Raw genomic sequence first — 22,617 nt, 5'->3', positions numbered from 1 at the left:
TAACCCAAAAGCTAAGGTGAACGTGGGTCAGAGAATGGTACCTGTCATAGAAGGGACCTGTCAGCGAATCCAAGGTTATTTGTAAATAGGGTTAGGAGCTGGATCACGCAAGGAGTGGAAAAGGTTGTGTTGGTTTGTGCGTCTGCGAATTTCTTCGTCAAGGAGAGAGGTCCAGTATTCATGTCGTGCCTCAAGTTTGTCTGTCACTGAGCGTCTTCCAGTACAGATTCAGCATGTAGAGACTCGCATGTGGCGAAGTCCTCCCATCTGACATCAAGCACCCAGCGCAGCGCCTTGTTCTGGACACGCTGCAGTTTAAGTAAGTTTGTTTTTGCTGCAAGAGAGAGGGCTAGAGGAGAGTAAGTTATCAGAGGACGTATAAGGGATTTGTAGAGGTGTAGTTTGGTGCGTTGAGAGGCGTGTTTCAGCTTGTAGAGGCCCGCAAGGGCCTTACTAGCTATTGCATGTCTTGAGTGAATGTGTCCGTGTAAGCGAAGAAGGTAGTCAAGATTAGCGCCAAGGACAGTGACAGATTGTGTGATGGGGATGTAAGTGCGGGTGTCAGCTGTTCTGAGCTCGACAGGTAATGGAGGATCACGTTTCCTGTAGTTAAAATACGTAATGCTGGATTTAGCTGCATTGGTTTTGATCCTCCATTTTTGTTCCCAAGATGGCTATCCTGTCGACCTCATTTTGTGTTTTGTGTGTGAGTGTATCTATATTGGCATGAGTGATAAGTTGTGTAATGTCGTCTGCATAGGCTAGTGTGATGGAGTTGTGGTATACAGGTGTTGGAATGTCGTTAGTGTATAAAATGTAGAGGGTAGGGGAGACCTGGAGTTTACCTGGAGAGAGTTTCGGGGGTCAACGCCCCCGCGGCCCGGTCTGTGACCAGGCCTCCTGGTGGATCAGCGCCTGATCAACCAGGCTGTTGCTGCTGGCTGCACGCAAACCAACGTACGAGCCACAGCCCGGCTGATCAGGAACTGACTTTAGGTGCTTGTCCAGTGCCAGCTTGAAGACTGCCAGGGGTCTGTTGGTAATCCCCCTTATGTGTGCTGGGAGGCAGTTGAACAGTCTCGGGCCCCTGACACTTATTGTATGGTCTCTTAACGTGCTAGTGACACCCCTGCTTTTCATTGGGGGGATGGTGCATCGTCTGCCAAGTCTTTTGCTTTCGTAGTGAGTGATTTTCGTGTGCAAGTTCGGTACTAGTCCCTCTAGGATTTTCCAGGTGTATATAATCATGTATCTCTCCCTCCTGCGTTCCAGGGAATACAGGTTTAGAAACCTCAAGCGCTCCCAGTAATTGAGGTGTTTTATCTCCGTTATGCGCGCCGTGAAAGTTCTCTGTACATTTTCTAGGTCGGCAATTTCACCTGCCTTGAAAGGTGCTGTTAGAGTGCAGCAATATTCCAGCCTAGATAGAACAAGTGACCTGAAGAGTGTCATCATGGGCTTGGCCTCCCTAGTTTTGAAGGTTCTCATTATCCATCCTGTCATTTTTCTAGCAGATGCGATTGATACAATGTTATGGTCCTTGAAGGTGAGATCTTCCGACATAATCACTCCCAGGTCTTTGACGTTGGTGTTTCGCTCTATTTTGTGGCCAGAATTTGTTTTGTACTCTGATGAAGATTTAATTTCCTCATGTTTACCATATCTGAGTAATTGAAATTTCTCATCGTTGAACTTCATATTGTTTTCTGCAGCCCACTGAAAGATTTGGTTGATGTCCGCCTGGAGCCTTGCAGTGTCTGCAATGGAAGACACTGTCATGCAGATTCGGGTGTCATCTGCAAAGGAAGACACGGTGCTGTGGCTGACATCCTTGTCTATGTCGGATATGAGGATGAGGAACAAGATGGGAGCTAGTACTGTGCCTTGTGGAACAGAGCTTTTCACCGTAGCTGCCTCGGACTTTACTCTGTTGACGACTACTCTCTGTGTTCTGTTAGTGAGGAAATTATAGATCCATCGACCGACTTTTCCTGTTATTCCTTTAGCGCGCATTTTGTGCGCTATTACGCCATGGTCACACTTGTCGAAGGCTTTTGCAAAGTCTGTATATATTACATCTGCATTCTTTTTGTCTTCTAGTGCATTTAGGACCTTGTCGTAGTGATCCAGTAGTTGAGACAGACAGGAGCGACCTGTTCTAAACCCATGTTGCCCTGGGTTGTGTAACTGATGGGTTTCTAGATGGGTGGTGATCTTGCTTCTTAGGACCCTTTCAAAGATTTTTATGATATGGGATGTTAGTGCTATTGGTCTGTAGTTCTTTGCTGTTGCTTTACTGCCCCCTTTGTGGAGTGGGGCTATGTCTGTTGTTTTTAGTAACTGAGGGACGACCCCCGTGTCCATGCTCCCTCTCCATAGGATGGAAAAGGCTCGTGATAGGGGCTTCTTGCAGTTCTTGATGAACACAGAGTTCCATGAGTCTGGCCCTGGGGCAGAGTGCATGGGCATGTCATTTATCGCCTGTTCGAAGTCATTTGGCGTCAGGATAACATCGGATAGGCTTGTGTTAATCAAATTTTGTGGCTCTCTCATAAAAAATTCATTTTGATCTTCGACTCTCAGTCTGGTTAGCGGCTTGCTAAAAACTGAGTCATATTGGGACTTGAGTAGCTCACTCATTTCCTTGTTGTCATCTGTGTAGGACCCATCTTGTTTAAGTAGGGGCCCAATACTGGACGTTGTTCTCGATTTTGATTTGGCATAGGAGAAGAAATACTTTGGGTTTCTTTCGATTTCATTTATGGCTTTTAGTTCTTCCCACGATTCCTGACTCCTAAAGGATTCTTTTAGCTTAAGTTCGATGCTTGCTATTTCTCTGACCAGTGTCTCCCTGCGCATTTCAGATATATTGACCTCTTTTAGCCGCTCTGTTATTCTTTTCCGTCGCCTGTAAAGGGAGCGCCTGTCTCTTTCTATTTTACATCTACTCCTCCTTTTTCTTAGAGGAATAAGCCTTGTGCATACATCGAGTGCCACCGAGTTAATCTGTTCTAGGCATAAGTTTGGGTCTGTGTTGCTTAGTATATCTTCCCAGCTTATATCGGTTAGGACTTGGTTTACTTGGTCCCACTTTATGTTTTTGTTATTGAAGTTGAATTTGGTGAATGCTCCCTCGTGACTAGTCTCATTTTGTCGGTCTGGGGCTCCACGCATACATGTCTGAACCTCAATTATGTTGTGATCTGAGTATATTGTTTTTGATATGGTGACATTTCTTATCAGATCATCATTGTTAGTGAAGATGAGGTCTAGTGTATTCTCCAGTCTAGTAGGCTCTATTATTTGCTGGTTTAAATTAAATTTTGTGCAGAGATTTAAAAGCTCGTGTGAGTGTGAGTTTTCATCAGAGCTGCCTCCTGGTGTTATTACTGCAACAATATTATTTGCTATATTCCTCCATTTTAGGTGCCTTAAGTTGAAATCCCCCAGGAGCAAGATGTTGGGTGCAGGAGCTGGAAGATTTTCCAGACAGTGGTCAATTTTTAACAGCTGTTCCTGGAATTGCTGGGATGTTGCATCCGGAGGCTTGTAGACTACCACAATGACTAGGTTTTGGTTCTCGACCTTTACTGCTAAAACTTCCACTACGTCATTTGAGGCATTAAGCAGTTCTGTGCAAACAAGTGACTCTGCAATGTACAGGCCAACCCCCCCCCTTTTGCCTGTTCACTCTGTCACATCTGTATAGGTTGTAACCTGGGATCCATATTTCGTTGTCCAAGTGATCCTTTATGTGGGTCTCAGTGAAAGCCGCGAACATTGCCTTTGCCTCTGCAAGCAGTCCACGGATGAAAGGTATTTTGTTGTTTGTTGCTGGCTTTAGACCCTGTATATTTGCAAAGAAGAATGTTATCGGACTGGTGGTATTGTTGGTACTGGGGGGGATCCCTGGGGTACTCCGGCATTTAGTGTGAAATAGTCAGAGTAACAGCCTTGGAATTTTATTCTCATGGTACGGCCTTCTCCTAAAACTGTCTTCCCTACTTCCAACTTTAACAGTCACTGTCTTGTTGAATCCTCTCTAATACACAACTTTCCTTGTATTAATCTTAGTCGTGGCTTCATCTCTGTAGATGCCTTCCCTCCCACTACATTGTAAAATGCTCCAAACTTCAGAACACCCGTGACTTAACCTGATTCCTCATTTTTCTTCTTCTCCCTCTTCCCCTTTCCTCTTTTTTTTTTTTTGTCTTTCTTCTGTCGCGTGTTTCTGTTCCTTCATTATTTATTTCATCATTTCCCCTTCCCCCCACCACTGTGCACTTGCTCTCCCTCTGTGAGCACCAAGCTCCCTTGCAGTGCTCCCCTTTCTTTATATTTGACTGGCTCCTCCTCCTTAGTTCCCCACTACTACCACTACTACTACTACTACTACTACTACTACTACCACCACCACCACCACCACTACCTCTTCCTGCCTATATATAGCCGTCCTGCTCCACTACTGGACCTCTCTCCTTGACGAAGACATTCACAGACCCACAAACCAACACAACCTTTTCTACTCCTTGCATGATCCTGCTCCTAACCCTATTTACAACTAACCTTGGATTTTCCTAGAGGTACCTTCTATGACAGGTACCATTCTCTGACCCACGTTCGCCTTAGCTTTTGGCTCAGTTCTACACTCCTCTCTATCTCTAAACGTCGCATGTCGCTTCCTCCCCGCTCACCCCACCGGAGTCCCAACAGAAGAGCCTGAATTTCTCTTCTCAATATCTGTCCCACGTTAGTTTAATATGTTTATTATGCACCCCATACCCATCCTGTGGGCGGTAGTCAAAATATTACAGAGGTACATAATTGGTCCAGGGACTGGACTCCAAAGTTTTGATAGCTGAGCAAGTTACAGAGGTAATGAACTCATAATTTACAAAGGTAATGAACTCACAATTTACAAAGGTAATGAACTCACAATTTACAAAGGTAATGAACTCCAGGTAAGTCTGGTCACAATCATGACAAGTTACAAAGGTATTTACAGATTACAGAGGTACGTAATGGGTCCAGGGACTGGGCCCCCAAAGTTTTGATAGCTGAACTAGGTACAAAGGTAATGAGCTCACAAGTTACAAAGGTAATGAATTCTGTAGAATGGTTACTTACGTTTATACTTTGGCTACAATCATGAACAAATTATAGAGTAATGAGCAATTCACACTTCCACACCCGGTCACAACTGTAATGAGTTATTGGTGCAAATATTGATTGTTGAGTCACACACACACACACACACACACACACACACACACACACACACACACACACACACACACTTTTAGTTTAATATCTTTATGCACCCCATACCCATCCTGTGGGCGGTAGTCAAAAGATTACAAAGGTACATAATGGGTCCAGTGACTGGACCCCAAAGTTATGATAGCTGAACTAGTTACAAAGGTAATGAACTCCAGGTAGATCTGGTCACTAATCATGGCAAGTTACAGAGGTAATGAATCAGCTTCACTCCTATACATGGTTACAGTCATGAACAAATTACAAAGTAATGAACCACTGATACGTCCACACCTGGTCACAATTGTAATGAGTTATAAATACAAATATTAAGTGGATCATACACCCACACTAGCGCGCGCGCGCACATACACACACGAGGGCGCTGTCCCACGATCGCCGTCGCTGCTGGGTTAAGCCCTGGCTCTATTTCTACGACTAAGAACACTCCTCTCCATTATTATTATTATTATAATCAAGGGGGAAGCGCTAAACCCGGAGGATTATACAGCGCCTGGGGGGGGGATGTGGAAGGCATTCAGGCTTAATTCGGGGAACTGGAGCACAGATCCAATTCCCTAAATCAAGAGCCCCTCACCAACATCAAGGAACCTTCCTTGAGGGGCACTCCTCTCCAGCACTATTCTTCGTCTGTCCCGTCTTCCCCGCTCATCCCATTTGGGATCTTACCTGAACTTTCGTTCGTTCGTTCGTACTTCTGGTTAGTGTGACTTTGTAAATGTTCCAATTCGGACCGAAACGGGTTATTTGTGTATCGTTCCAGTCGCGGTATTGTGCCTTTTTTTTATTATTATTATTTTTATTTTATAGTAATAATAATAATAATAATAATAGTTATTATTATTATTATTATTATTATTATTATTATTATTATTATTATTATTATTATTGTTTATGTTATTATTTTTATCAATAATAATAATAATAATAATAATAATAATAATAATAATAATAATAATAATAATAATAATAATAATAATAATAATAATGGTGTTATTATTATGATTATCACTTTCAGACCATTAACTATATAATGGTGTAAAACAACGTTGAGAATGGAATCTTCTGACCTCAGGAATAACCTCCACATTCTTGACTTTGTCTGACAAACATTCCAAGAATGTTGCTCTTAGACAGTCCCTTTGTTTGTGGCTTCACAGGTCAAGACTCAGCTCCTCTATGTTGGCTTCTACTGAGGTTTTCCCTCTTTTGGCTGCGTGTGCCCTCTCATGCCTCTTCTTCATCATATCTTCATTTACTACCAGTACATGTACAAGGTGTACAAGTACATGTACAAGGTGTACAAGTACATGTACAAGGTATACAAGTACATGTACAAGGTGTACAAGTACATGTACAAGGTATACAAGTACATGTACAAGATATACAAGTACATGTACAAGGTGTACAAGTACATGTACAAGGTATACAAGTACATGTACAAGGTATACAAGTACATGTACAAGGTGTACAAGTACATGTACAAGGTATACAAGTACATGTACAAGATATACAAGTACATGTACAAGGTGTACAAGTACATGTACAAGGTATACAAGTACATGTACAAGATATACAAGTACATGTACAAGGTATACAAGTACATGTACAAGGTGTACAAGTACATGTACAAGGTATACAAGTACATGTACAAGGTATAAAAGTACATGTACAAGGTGTACAAGTACATGTACAAGGTATACCAGTACATGTACAAGGTATACCAGTACATGTACAAGGTATACCAGTACATGTACAAGGTATACCAATACATGTACAAGGTATACAAGTACATCTACAAGGTGTACAAGTACATGTACAAGGTGTACAAGTACATGTACAAGGTATACCAGTACATGTACAAGGTATACCAGTACATGTACAAGGTATACCAGTACATGTACAAGGTATACCAGTACATGTACAAGGTATACCAGTACATGTACAAGGTATACAAGTACATGTACAAGGTGTACAAGTACATGTACAAGGTATACAAGTACATGTACAAGGTATACAAGTACATGTACAAGGTGTACAAGTACATGTACAAGGTATACCAGTACATGTACAAGGTATACCAGTACATGTACAAGGTACACCAGTACATGTACAAGGTATGCCAGTACATGTACAAGGTATACCAGTACATGTACAAGGTATACAAGTACATGTACAAGGTATACAAGTACATGTACAAGGTGTACAAGTACATGTACAAGGTATACAAGTACATGTACAAGGTATAAAAGTACATGTACAAGGTGTACAAGTACATGTACAAGGTATACCAGTACATGTACAAGGTATACCAGTACATGTACAAGGTATACCAGTACATGTACAAGGTATACCAGTACATGTACAAGGAATACCAGTACATTTACAAGGTATACAAGTACATGTACAAGGTATACAAGTACATGTACAAGGTATACAAGTACATGTACAAGGTATGCAAGTACATGTACAAGGTATACAAGTACATGTACAAGGTATACAAGTATATGTACAAGGTATACAAGTACATGTACAAGGTATACCAGTACATGTACAATGTATACCAGTACATGTACAAGGTATACCAGTACATGTACAAGGTATCCAAGTATATGTACAATGTGTAGAAGTACATGTACAAGGTATACAAGTACATGCACAAGGTATACCAGTACATGTAAAAGGTATACAAGTAAATGTACAAGGTGTACAAGTACATGTACAAGGTATACCAGTACATGTACAAGGTATACCAGTACATGTACAAGGTATGCCAGTACATGTACAAGGTATACCAGTACATGTACAAGGTATACAAGTACATGTACAAGGTGTACAAGTACATGTACAAGGTGTACAAGTACATGTACAAGGTATACCAGTACATGTACAAGGCATACCAGTACATGTACAAGGTATACCAGTACATGTACAAGGTATACCAGTACATGTACAAGGTATACAAGTACATGTACAAGGTATACCAGTACATGTACAAGGTATACAAGTACATGTACAAGGTGTACAAGTACATGTACAAGGTATACAAGTACATGTACAAGGTATACAAGTACATGTACAAGGTATACAAGTACATGTACAAGGTATACAAGTTCATGTACAAGGTGTACAAGTACATGTGCAAGGTATACAAGTACATGTACAAGGTATACAAGTACATGTACTAGGTATACAAGTACATGTACATGGTATACAAGTACATGTACAAGATGTACAAGTACATGTACAAGGTATACAAGTACATGTGCAAGGTATGCAAGTACATGTACAAGGTATACAAGTACATGTACATGGTATACAAGTACATGTACAAGGTGCACAAGTACATGTACAAGGTATACAAGTACATGTACAAGGTATACAAGTACATGTACAAGGTGTACAATTACATGTACAAGGTATTCAAGTACATGTACAAGGTATACCAGTACATGTACAAGGTATACCAGTACATGTACAAGATATACAAGTACATGTACAAGTTATACCAGTACATGTACAAGGTATACCAGTACATGTACAAGGTATACCAGTACATGTACAAGGTATACAAGTACATGTACAAGGTATACAAGTACATGTACAAGGTGTACAAGTACATGTACAAGGTATACAAGTACATGTACAAGGTATACCAGTACATGTACAAGATATACCAGTACATGTACAAGATATACAAGTACATGTACAAGGTATACCAGTACATGTACAAGGTATACAAGTACATGTACAAGGTATACAAGTACATGTACAAGGTGTACAAGTACATGTACAAGGTATACCAGTACATGTACAAGGTATACCAGTACATGTACAAGGTATACCAGTACATGTACAAGGTATGCCAGTACATGTACAAGGTATACCAGTACATGTACAAGGTATACAAGTACATGTACAAGGTGTACAAGTACATGTACAAGGTGTACAAGTACATGTACAAGGTATACCAGTACATGTACAAGGTATACCAGTACATGTACAAGGTATACCAGTACATGTACAAGGTATACCAGTACATGTACAAGGTATACCAGTACCAACAATACCACCAGTCCGATAACATTCTTCTTTGCAAATATACAGGGTCTAAAGCCAGCAACAAACAACAAAATACCTTTCATCCGTGGACTGCTTGCAGAGGCAAAGGCAATGTTCGCGGCTTTCACTGAGACCCACATAAAGGATCACTTGGACAATGAAATATGGATCCCAGGTTACAACCTATACAGATGTGACAGAGTGAACAGGCAAAAGGGAGGGGTTGGCCTGTACATTGCAGAGTCACTTGTTTGCACAGAACTGCTTAATGCCTCAAATGACGTAGTGGAAGTTTTAGCAGTAAAGGTCGAGAACCAAAACCTAGTCATTGTGGTAGTCTACAAGCCTCCGGATGCAACATCCCAGCAATTCCAGGAACAGCTGTTAAAAATTGACCACTGTCTGGAAAATCTTCCAGCTCCTGCACCCAACATCTTGCTCCTGGGGGATTTCAACTTAAGGCACCTAAAATGGAGGAATATAGCAAATAATATTGTTGCAGTAATAACACCAGGAGGCAGCTCTGATGAAAACTCACACTCACACGAGCTTTTAAATCTCTGCACAAAATTCAATTTAAACCAGCAAATAATAGAGCCTACTAGACTGGAGAATACACTAGACCTCATATTCACTAACAATGATGATCTGATAAGAAATGTCACCATATCAAAAACAATATACTCAGATCACAACATAATTGAGGTTCAGACATGTATGCGAGGAGCCCCAGACCGACAAAATGAGACTAGTCATGAGGGAGCATTCACCAAATTCAACTTCAATAACAAAAACATAAAGTGGGACCAAGTAAACCAAGTCCTAACCGATATAAGCTGGGAAGATATACTAAGCAACACAGACCCAAACTTATGCCTAGAACAGATTAACTCGGTGGCACTCGTTGTATGCACAAGGCTTATTCCTCTAAGAAAAAGGAGGAGTAGATGTAAAATAGAAAGAGACAGGCGCTCCCTTTACAGGCGACGGAAAAGAATAACAGAGCGGCTAAAAGAGGTCAATATATCTGAAATGCGCAGGGAGACACTGGTCAGAGAAATAGCAAGCATCGAACTTAAGCTAAAAGAATCCTTTAGGAGTCAGGAATCGCGGGAAGAACTAAAAGCTATAAATGAAATCGAAAGAAACCCAAAGTATTTCTTCTCCTATGCCAAATCAAAATCGAGAACAACGCCCAGTATTGGGCCCCTACTTAAACAAGATGGGTCCTACACAGATGACAGCAAGGAAATGAGTGAGCTACTCAAGTCCCAATATGACTCAGTTTTTAGCAAGCCGCTAACCAGACTGAGAGTCGAAGATCAAAATGAATTTTTTATGAGAGAGCCACAAAATTTGATTAACACAAGCCTATCCGATGTTATCCTGACGCCAAATGACTTCGAACAGGCGATAAATGACATGCCCATGCACTCTGCCCCAGGGCCAGACTCATGGAACTCTGTGTTCATCAAGAACTGCAAGAAGCCCCTATCACGAGCCTTTTCCATCCTATGGAGAGGGAGCATGGACACGGGGGTCGTCCCTCAGTTACTAAAAACAACAGACATAGCCCCACTCCACAAAGGGGGCAGTAAAGCAACAGCAAAGAACTACAGACCAATAGCACTAACATCCCATATCATAAAAATCTTTGAAAGGGTCCTAAGAAGCAAGATCACCACCCATCTAGAAACCCATCAGTTACACAACCAAGGGCAACATGGGTTTAGAACAGGTCGCTCCTGTCTGTCTCAGCTACTGGATCACTACGACAAGGTCCTAAATGCACTAGAAGACAAAAAGAATGCAGATGTAATATATACAGACTTTGCAAAAGCCTTCGACAAGTGTGACCATGGCGTAATAGCGCACAAAATGCGCGCTAAAAGAATAACAGGAAAAGTCGGTCGATGGATCTATAATTTCCTCACTAACAGAACACAGAGAGTAGTCGTCAACAGAGTAAAGTCCGAGGCAGCTACGGTGAAAAGCTCTGTTCCACAAGGCACAGTACTAGCTCCCATCTTGTTCCTCATCCTCATATCCGACATAGACAAGGATGTCAGCCACAGCACCGTGTCTTCCTTTGCAGATGACACCCGAATCTGCATGACAGTGTCTTCCATTGCAGACACTGCAAGGCTCCAGGCGGACATCAACCAAATCTTTCAGTGGGCTGCAGAAAACAATATGAAGTTCAACGATGAGAAATTTCAATTACTCAGATATGGTAAACATGAGGAAATTAAATCTTCATCAGAGTACAAAACAAATTCTGGCCACGAAATAGAGCGAAACACCAACGTCAAAGACCTGGGAGTGATTATGTCGGAGGATCTCACCTTCAAGGACCATAACATTGTATCAATCGCATCTGCTAGAAAAATGACAGGATGGATAATGAGAACCTTCAAAACTAGGGAGGCCAAGCCCATGATGACACTCTTCAGGTCACTTGTTCTATCTAGGCTGGAATATTGCTGCACTCTAACAGCACCTTTCAAGGCAGGTGAAATTGCCGACCTAGAAAATGTACAGAGAACTTTCACGGCGCGCATAACGGAGATAAAACACCTCAATTACTGGGAGCGCTTGAGGTTTCTAAACCTGTATTCCCTGGAACGCAGGAGGGAGAGATACATGATTATATACACCTGGAAAATCCTAGAGGGACTAGTACCGAACTTGCACACGAAAATCACTCACTACGAAAGCAAAAGACTTGGCAGACGATGCACCATCCCCCCAATGAAAAGCAGGGGTGTCACTAGCACGTTAAGAGACCATACAATAAGTGTCAGGGGCCCGAGACTGTTCAACTGCCTCCCAGCACACATAAGGGGGATTACCAACAGACCCCTGGCAGTCTTCAAGCTGGCACTGGACAAGCACCTAAAGTCAGTTCCTGATTAGCCGGGCTGTGGCTCGTACGTTGGTTTGCGTGCAGCCAGCAGCAACAGCCTGGTTGATCAGGCGCTGATCCACCAGGAGGCCTGGTCACAGACCGGGCCGCGGGGGCGTTGACCCCCGAAACTCTCTCCAGGTAAACATGTACAAGGTATACAAGTACATGTACAAGGTATACAAGTACATGTACAAGGTGTACAAGTACATGTACAAGGTATACCAGTACATGTACAAGGTATACCAGTACATGTACAAGGTATACCAGTACATGTACAAGGTATAGAAGTACATGTACAAGGTGTACAAGTACATGTACAAGGTATACAAGTACATGTACAAGGTATACAAGTACATGTACAAGGTGTACAAGTACATGTACAAGGTATACCAGTACATGTACAAGGTATACCAGTACATGTACAAGGTATACCAGTACATGTACAAGGTATGCCAGTACATGTACAAGGTATACCAGTACATGTACAAGGTATACAAGTACATGTACAAGGTGTACAAGTACATGTACAAGGTGTACAAGTACATGTACAAGGTATACCAGTACATGTACAAGGTATACCAGTACATGTACAAGGTATACCAGTACATGTACAAGGTATACCAGTACATGTACAAGGTATACCAGTACATGTACAAGGTATACCAGTACATGTACAAGGTATACAAGTACATGTACAAGGTGTACAAGTACATGTACAAGGTATACAAGTACATGTACAAGGTATACAAGTACATGTACAAGGTATACAAGTACATGTACAAGGTATACAAGTTCATGTACAAGGTGTACAAGTACTTGTGCAAGGTATACAAGTACATGTACAAGGTATACAAGTACATGTACTAGGTATACAAGTACATGTACATGGTATACAAGTACATGTACAAGATGTACAAGTACATGTACAAGGTATACAAGTACATGTGCAAGGTATGCAAGTACATGTACAAGGTATACAAGTACATGTACATGGTATACAAGTACATGTACAAGGTGTACAAGTACATGTACAAGGTATACAAGTACATGTACAAGGTATACAAGTACATGTACAAGGTGTACAAGTACATGTACAAGGTATACAAGTACATGTACAAGGTATACCAGTACGTGTACAAGGTATACCAGTACATGTACAAGATATACAAGTACATGTACAAGGTATACCAGTACATGTACAAGGTATACCAGTACATGTACAAGGTATACCAGTGCATGTTCAAGGTATACATGTACAAGGTATACCAGTACATGTACAAGGTGCACAAGTACATGTACAAGGTATACAAGTACATGTACAAGGTATACAAGTACATGTACAAGGTATACAAGTACATGTACAAGGTATACAAGTACATGTACAAGGTATACATGTGTACAAGGTATACAAGTACATGTACAAGGTATACAAGTACATGTACGAGGTATACAAGGATATGTACAAGGTATAGAAGTACATGTACAAGGTATACAAGTACCTGTACAAGGTATACAGACCATAGCTGACATCAATAACATACTACTATATAGAAAGCCTCTTGTTATGCTGAGCATTTCCCGCAAATTAGGTCAGTTTTGTCCCAGGATGCGACCCACACCAGTCCACTAACACCCAGGTACCTATTTTACTGATGGATGAACATGGACAATCGAGACAACCGGCATAAGGAAAAACGCCCCTATGTTGCCACTTTTTCTGGGAATCGAATCTGAAGGCTCACTGTGTGAAGCGAGAGGTTTGCCACCTGGCAACGGGCTGGTGGCAAGAAAAAGGGACGCAATAAATATTTTTCATATATTACTTTTTCGGATAATTTTGTATTGCTGATGTTTTCATTAATAGCTAAAATGAAAATTTCATGATTAATATTATTTGTCTTATATTGTTAGCATATATTGTTAGCATATATTGTTAGCATATATTGTTAGCATGTATATGTAGGTAGAATGTAATAACTGCACGTATGATAGTGCTCGTTGTTGGAGTTTTGATGTGCTGTCAGCACTTTCAACCTGCCTGCTTGATTATTTGACAGCTTGTGCCAGACTCAAGATAGTGCCCAACCTGATGCTGCATCTGCAGGCACTGCTCTTCTCTCTCTCTCTCTTTCTCTCTCTCTCTCTCTCTCTCTCTCTCTCTCTCTTGCTGTTCCTTGTTGAGGAAGGTTGCTCAAGCCCTGATCCACCGGGAGGCCTGGTCGTGGACCGGGCCGCGGGGGCGTTGATCCCCGGAATAACCTCCAGGTAACCAGGAAACATCTTTCCCTGCTCTGAGAGAATGCTGTTCTTCCTCAGCTCAAGTTATTTAGACTTTGTTTTTGATAGAGTATGTCTGTGTTGGTGAGCCGGGACACACATCTCGGAACTCTGTGCACTTCAGTTCACAGATCATTATTTAGACTTAGTGATATTTCATGTTTTCTGAGGTTGTGTGTGGTGAGACACTCTGTATCTCTGACCCCAAGTTGTTCTCGACCTACAACTGTACAGGCATCATTAGGCACTGTCGTAGTCGGGAAATTGGAATTGCTGAACTCAGTTTAAGTAATAAGGGAGTTTTATGCTTTTGTAATGGGCAAGGAATCCAGACCAGCTGGTCTCTTTGATTCCTTACCTGACATTGTGCTGTTCACTGCTGCTTCCAACATTACTGCTGTTTTTTTTGTTTTTTTTTATTTAGTAATTTAAGCATACAAACAGAGGTACAAAAAATACAGGTAAGAGCAGCATGCCAAAGCCACTTATATGCATAGCATTACGGGCTGGCTTAAAATTAACTTAAGATTAACTAAGCAATGATGTAATCAGTGATAAAACATTATTGTAAACAGATAACTATAAAGCACAAATGAGTATTACAAAGACAGGTCATATGGTTGCATGCATTGCTGTACATTCAGTCGTATGGAGTATTCTGTTAGGTAGTGTATTTAAAAAATAATAAAGTTAGATTGGGTCCTAGGTTTAACATTTGTGTGATATAATTGTGAGTAACATATAGGATATACAATTTATAAGGTTCAGTTATTCAGTATTTATTTGGTTTTGAGTGAGTAAGTGATCTTTGAGAAGAGACTTGAATTTATAAACAGGTAGTGTTTCTTTTATATTTACAGGTAATGAATTCCAGATTTTAGGGCCTTTTATGTGCATTGAGTTTTTGCATAGCGTGAGATGGACATGAGGAACATCAAAGAGTGATCTGTGCCTTGTGTTATGGTCATGTGTTCTGTTGAGGTTGGCAAGGAGATGTTTGAGGGGAGGGTTAATATCAGAGTTAAGTGTTCTATGTATGTAATAGGTGCAATAATAAGTATGGATGTTTTGTATGGTGAGTAGGTTGAGTGTTTTAAATATTGGTGGAGTGTGTTGCCTGTAGTGAGAATTTGTTATCATTCTAACTGCAGCCTTTTCTTGGGTAATTAGTGGTCTGAGATGGTTAATTGTTGTTGAGCCCCATGCACAAATTCCATAGGTGAGATAGGGGTAAATAAGAGTGATATAGGGCCAGGAGGGCTGACTGTGGAACATAGTACCGTATCTTCGATAGTATGCCTACAGTCTTGGAAATTTTCTTAGAAATTTGTTGTATATGTGTATGAAATTTGAGTCTATTATCAAGGTGGATTCCTAAGAATTTTCCCTCTGTTAGCTTTGTGATAGGTGATCCGTTTATCATTATGTTAAGAGGTACATCTGTAGCTCTGTTACCAAACTGAATGAAGTAGGTTTTGTCAATGTTTAGTGTAAGTTTGTTAGTCCTCATCCAGGTAGATATTTTCTGTAATTCGGTATTTACAGTATTGGCTAGCGTGACTGGGCTCGGGTGAGAGAAGACGTATGTAGTGTTATCTGCAAAAAGTGTGGGTTTGAGTAATTGCGAAGCATTTGGTAGGTCATTTATGTATAGGAGAAAGAGAAGAGGGCCAAGGACACTTCCCTGTGGGACACCAACTGTAATTGGTTGTGCGGAAGAGCTTGCCCCATTTGCATACACATATTGGCTTCTGTTGCTGAGGAAAGACTTGAGGTAGTTGAGGGAGTGCCCTCTAATACCATAGTGTGACAATTTTACGTGGAGCAAGTCATGGTCAACTGTATCAAAAGCTTTACGTAAGTCAATGAAGATCCCCAGTGGGACTTCTTTTTTCTCTATTGCAGTGTATATATGTTCTAGCATGTGTATAATAGCATCATTAGTATTTTTATTAGGCCTGGATCCAAATTGGCAGGGGTTGAGAATGTTTTGGGAGATGAGGTAGGAGTAGATTCGTTTATGAATTAATTTTTCGAAGATTTTTGAGAGAGGGTGTAAATTGGATATTGGCCTATAGTTATTCAACTCTGTTTGGTCTCCTCCTTTATGGATCGGGATGACCCTTGCTATTTTGAGAACTGTAGGGAAGGTGGAGGATTCAATGGATTTGTTAAAGAGTGTTGCAATGATTGGTGATAGCACTTGTGACGCTTTTTTGTATATAAAGGGTGGTAAGGTATTTAAATCTCCTGCCTTGTTTTTCAGTGCGTTGATAATAAGGGAGACTTCGTATGGGTTAGTCGGAGCTAGGAACAGTGTGTTCGGGTAGTTGCCAGTGAGGTAGTCATTTGGTGGTGTATCTGAGCTTGGGATTTTATTGGCAAGGTTTTGACCTATAGTGGAGAAGAAATCATTGAGTCTGTTTGCTGTTTCTGTTGGTGGGAGTTGGGGTTCATCTGATTTTGCTAATTTTATTTCGCTATGTCGTGATATCTTTTTTGTTTGGCGAATGGGTCGTCATATTGTTCAAACAAGCTATTTGATTGCCTCGATGGTCCAGAAATTAGCTTATTTAGGGACTTGTTGTCAGTCACATTCTAAAATGAGTCAAACTGAGCACACACTGGCCATTTACACAATATAACTCTTGTACCTATGAAGACATCTCATTATAACAACGTACCAAATGATAAATATTAAGAAAAGTATTGTATAGCCATATGATTATATATACAGTTATACTCCAAGAGTTGTTTTGGAGTATATCTCCTTAATTATTAAAACTACATTAACTGTAATTATTACCACCTAGACACCTATGTTATTAAAGATCTCAACTTTTATTTGGTTGGTCTGTATTTATCCAGTTGTGATCCAGAAAGTGCTATTGAGAAGCCACCTGATTTACGGGATAACTGGACTAGAATACACTTTAACAAACTGCCACATAACCAGGAACAGGCTAGATACTAGAGGGGGATCAATAAGTTGACCTTCTAGTATTCTCTGGAGATATCTTTACTTAATAGATGTCTCATTTTCAGCACATAAGTAGCAAGCTCCTGGTTACGTAGAGCAATTCCTGCAACTTAGGTTAATCTTGTCTCCCAGGATACCACCCACACAAGTTGATTAACACCCAGGTACCTACTTACTGCAAGGTGAACAGGAACAACAGGTGTAAGGGAACAAGCCCAACGTTTCACCGCCGAGGATCGATCTCGGACCCTTTAGTGATAAGATTTCGTTCGGATTTTTAACCCCGGAGGGTTAGCCACCCAGTATAACCCAAGAAAGTCAGTGCGTCATCGAGGACTGTCTTATTTCCATTGTGGTCCTCAATCTTGTCCCCCAGGATGCCACCCACACCAGTTGACTAACACCCAGGTACCTATTTGCTGGTAGGTGAACAGGACAACAGGTATAAGGAAACGCGTCGAAATGTTTCCACCCGCCGGGAATCGAACCCGGGTCCTCCGTGTGTGAAGCCACAGGGATAAGGACGCTATCAACGGAGCCAGGGTAGTGACAGTAGGCTATGCTAGGTTAGGCTAAGTTTGGTAATGTTAGATTAGTTTTAGAAGATGACGTAAACCAGAAAAAAAAGTTTATTTAAGCGCCAATAAGCAACCATCTGCTTGTCTTGTTTGATAACGTTTAAAAACTCACGTTTTTACAGCCATATTGCGACGCTTGACAACTTAAAGATTAACTGTGTGAAAAGTGTATGAAAATTTACTGTACAGAGACTATATATCTGGGGTATACATGAATATACCTGGAGTATGCCTGGAGTATACCTGGAGTCTACTTGGAGTATACCTGAAGGTGTGTTCCGGGGGTCGACGCTCCTGCGGCCCGGTCCATGACCAGGCCTGTGATGTATAACTTTGTGAAAACTGAGTGAAAACCGTGAAAACTGAGTGAAAACCGTGAAAACTGAGTGAAAACCGTGAAAAACTGAGTGAAAACCGTGAAAACTCCCTGGAGAAGGGATTTGGTGTGGTGCTAAGTCCCGCCCAACTTGGGTTGACTCCGCCCTAAGCTGCCACCCACCATAACAACCATCACTACCACAGTGTGAGTCAAGACACGGACTAGTGTGGCTACGTACCGTCCTTCACAGTGAATATCTTCACATTCTCTGGAGAACTGAGAGAAATTTGTTCCACTGGAATCTTTTGAAGCGAGATTTTTTGTCGCTGCGATTATGGAGAATTTTGAAGCCGATTTTTTTAGTGATCAACGTCCAGAGGTTGTTAAACGTGGATAACTCATGAAAGTGTAGGATAACGTATTTACAACTGGATGTGCACACTATATCCACCCTTTTGAAGACAGAGGCTAGTTTACTGTGATATAAATATCCATCCTGTGCACAGTAATGGCTAGGATACTATGCGTCCCATATCCCTCCAGTGAACAGTAGGAGTGCTAGTGAACTGTGAGATAGTAGGAGTGCTAGTGTACTGTGAGATAGTAGGAGTGCTAGTGTACTGTGAGATAGTAGGAGTGCTAGTGTACTGTGAGATAGTAGGAGTGCTGGTGTACTGTGAGATAGTAGGAGTGCTAGTGTACTGTGAGATAGTAGGAGTGCTAGTGTACTGTGAGATAGTAGGAGTGCTAGAGTACTGTGAGTAGGAGTGCTAGTGTACTGTGAGATAGTAGGAGTGCTAGTGTACTGTGAGATAGTAGGAGTGCTAGTGTACTGTGAGATAGTAGGAGTGCTAGTGTACTGTGAGATAGTAGGAGTGCTACTGTACTGTGAGATAGTAGGAGTGCTAGTGTACTGTGAGATAGTAGGAGTGCTAGTGTACTGTGAGATAGTAGGAGTGCTAGTGTACTGTGAGATAGTAGGAGTGCTAGTGTACTGTGAGATAGTAGGAGTGCTAGTGTACTGTGAGATAGTAGGAGTGCTAGTGTACTGTGAGATAGTAGGAGTGCTAGTGTACTGTGAGATAGTAGGAGTGCTAGTGTACTGTGAGATAGTAGGAGTGCTAGTGTACTGTGAGATAGTAGGAGTGCTAGTGTACTGTGAGATAGTAGGAGTGCTAGTGTACTGTGAGATAGTAGGAGTGCTAGTGTACTGTGAGATAGTAGGAGTGCTAGTGAACTGTGAGATAGGAGTGCTACTGAACTGTGAGATAGTAGGAGTGCTACTGTACTGTGAAATAGTAGGAGTGCTAGTGTACTGTGAAATAGTAGGAGTGCTAGTGTACTGTGAGATAGTAGGAGTGCTAGTGTACTGTGAGATAGTAGGAGTGCTAGTGTACTGTGAGATAGTAGGAGTGCTAGTGTACTGTGAGATAGTAGGAGTGCTAGTGTACTGTGAGATAGTAGGAGTGCTAGTGTACTGTGAGATAGTAGGAGTGCTAGTGTACTGTGAGATAGTAGGAGTGCTAGTGTACTGTGAGATAGTAGGAGTGCTAGTGTACTGTGAGATAGTAGGAGTGCTAGTGTACTGTGAGATAGTAGGAGTGCTAGTGTACTGTGAGATAGTAGGAGTGCTAGTGTACTGTGAGATAGTAGGAGTGCTAGTGTACTGTGAGATAGTAGGAGTGCTAGTGTACTGTGAGATAGTAGGAGTGCTAGTGTACTGTGAGATAGTAGGAGTGCTAGTGTACTGTGAGATAGTAGGAGTGCTAGTGTACTGTGAGATAGGAGTGTTAGTGTACTGTGAGATAGTAGGAGTGCTAGTGTACTGTGAGATAGTAGGAGTTCTAGTGTACTGTGAGATAGTAGGAGTGCTAGTGTACTGTGAGATAGTAGGAGTGCTAGTGTACTGTGAGATAGTAGGAGTTCTAGTGTACTGTGAGATAGTAGGAGTGCTAGTGTACTGCGAGATAGTAGGGGTGGTAGTGTACTGCGAGATAGTAGGAGTTCTAGTGTACTGTGAGATAGTAGGAGTGCTAGTGTACTGTGAGATAGTAGGAGTGCTAGTGTACTGTGAGATAGTAGGAGTGCTAGTGTACTGTGAGATAGTAGGAGTGCTAGTGTACTGTGAGATAGTAGGAGTGCTAGTGTACTGTGAGATAGTAGGAGTGCTAGTGTACTGTGAGATAGTAGGAGTGCTAGTGTACTGTGAGATAGTAGGAGTTCTAGTGTACTGTGAGATAGTAGGAGTGCTAGTGTACTGTGAGATAGTAGGAGTGCTAGTGTACTGTGAGATAGTAGGAGTTCTAGTGTACTGTGAGATAGTAGGAGTGCTAGTGTACTGTGAGATAGTAGGAGTGCTAGTGTACTGTGAGATAGTAGGAGTTCTAGTGTACTGTGAGATAGTAGGAGTGCTAGTGTACTGTGAGATAGTAGGAGTGCTAGTGTACTGTGAGATAGTAGGAGTGCTAGTGTACTCTGAGATAGTAGGAGTGCTAGTGTACTGTGAGATAGTAGGAGTGCTAGTGTACTGTGAGATAGTAGGAGTGCTAGTGTACTGTGAGATAGTAGGAGTGCTAGTGTACTGTGAGATAGTAGGAGTTCTAGTGTACTGTGAGATAGGAGTGCTAGTGTACTGTGAGATAGTAGGAGTGCTAGTGTACTGTGAGATAGTAGGAATGCTAGTGTACTGTGAGATAGGAGTGCTAGTGTACTGTGAGATAGGAGTGCTAGTGTACTGTGAGATAGGAGTGCTAGTGTACTGTGAGATAGTAGGAGTGCTAGTGTACTGTGAGATAGTAGGAGTGCTAGTGAACTGTGAGATAGTGGGAGTGCTAGTGTACTGTGAGATAGTAGGAGTGCTAGTGTACTGTGAGATAGTAGGAGTGCTAGTGTACTGTGAGATAGTAGGAGTGCTAGTGTACTGTGAGATAGTAGGAGTGCTAGTGTACTGTGAGATAGTAGGAGTGCTGGTGTACTGTGAGATAGTAGGAGTGCTAGTGTACTGTGAGATAGTAGGAGTGCTAGTGTACTGTGAGATAGTAGGAGTGCTAGAGTACTGTGAGTAGGAGTGCTAGTGTACTGTGAGATAGTAGGAGTGCTAGTGTACTGTGAGATAGTAGGAGTGCTAGTGTACTGTGAGATAGTAGGAGTGCTAGTGTACTGTGAGATAGTAGGAGTGCTAGTGTACTGTGAGATAGTAGGAGTGCTAGTGTACTGTGAGATAGTAGGAGTGCTAGTGTACTGTGAGATAGTAGGAGTGCTACTGTACTGTGAGATAGTAGGAGTGCTAGTGTACTGTGAGATAGTAGGAGTGCTAGTGTACTGTGAGATAGTAGGAGTGCTAGTGTACTGTGAGATAGTAGGAGTGCTAGTGTACTGTGAGATAGTAGGAGTGCTAGTGTACTGTGAGATAGTAGGAGTGCTAGTGTACTGTGAGATAGTAGGAGTGCTAGTGTACTGTGAGATAGTATGAGTGCTAGTGTACTGTGAGATAGTAGGAGTGCTAGTGTACTGTGAGATAGTAGGAGTGCTAGTGTACTGTGAGATAGTAGGAGTGCTAGTGTACTGTGAGATAGTAGGAGTGCTAGTGTACTGTGAGATAGTAGGAGTGCTAGTGTACTGTGAGATAGTAGGAGTGCTAGTGTACTGTGAGATAGTAGGAGTGCTAGTGTACTGTGAGATAGTAGGAGTGCTAGTGTACTGTGAGATAGTAGGAGTGCTAGTGTACTGTGAGATAGTAGAAGTGCTAGTGTACTGTGAGATAGTAGGAGTGCTAGTGTACTGTGAGATAGTAGGAGTGCTAGTGTACTGTGAGATAGTAGGAGTGCTAGTGTACTGTGAGATAGTAGGAGTGCTAGTGTACTGTGAGATAGTAGGAGTGCTAGTGTACTGTGAGATAGTAGGAGTGCTAGTGTACTGTGAGATAGTAGGAGTGCTAGTGTACTGTGAGATAGTAGGAGTGCTAGTGTACTGTGAGATAGTAGGAGTGCTAGTGTACTGTGAGATAGTAGGAGTGCTAGTGTACTGTGAGGTAGTAGGAGTGCTAGTGTACTGTGAGATAGTAGGAGTGCTAGTGTACTGTGAGATAGTAGGAGTGCTAGTGTACTCTGAGATAGTAGGAGTGCTAGTGTACTGTGAGATAGTAGGGTGGCCCGGTGGCCTGGTTGCTAAAACTCCCGCTTCACACACGGAGGGCCCGGGTTCGATTCCCGGCAGG

At 41.8% G+C, this 22,617-nt stretch overlaps 1 protein-coding gene across 3 annotated transcripts in view; it reads left to right on the top strand.

The window, feature by feature from the left end:
- The first annotated feature begins 18,597 nt into the window (after positions 1 to 18,597).
- The window catches only part of LOC128701162 (roundabout homolog 2-like), a 69,712-nt gene continuing 65,692 nt past the window's right edge, over positions 18,598 to 22,617 (top strand). Inside the window, exon 1 of one of the 3 annotated variants that reach the window (XM_070100637.1) lies at positions 18,598 to 18,650. The gene's annotated coding sequence lies outside the window, so the exon portion shown is untranslated. Of the gene's footprint in view, positions 18,781 to 22,617 lie in introns of all 3 variants that reach the window. The other 2 variants (XM_070100636.1, XM_070100638.1) reach the window with 2 other exon arrangements.

The sequence above is a fragment of the Cherax quadricarinatus genome, chromosome 73, assembly GCF_038502225.1.
Source record: "Cherax quadricarinatus isolate ZL_2023a chromosome 73, ASM3850222v1, whole genome shotgun sequence".
NCBI classification, from domain to species: domain Eukaryota; kingdom Metazoa; phylum Arthropoda; class Malacostraca; order Decapoda; family Parastacidae; genus Cherax; species Cherax quadricarinatus.
The sequence above is the reverse complement of the archived record's forward strand: the minus strand, read 5'-3'. Positions and strand labels throughout refer to the sequence as shown.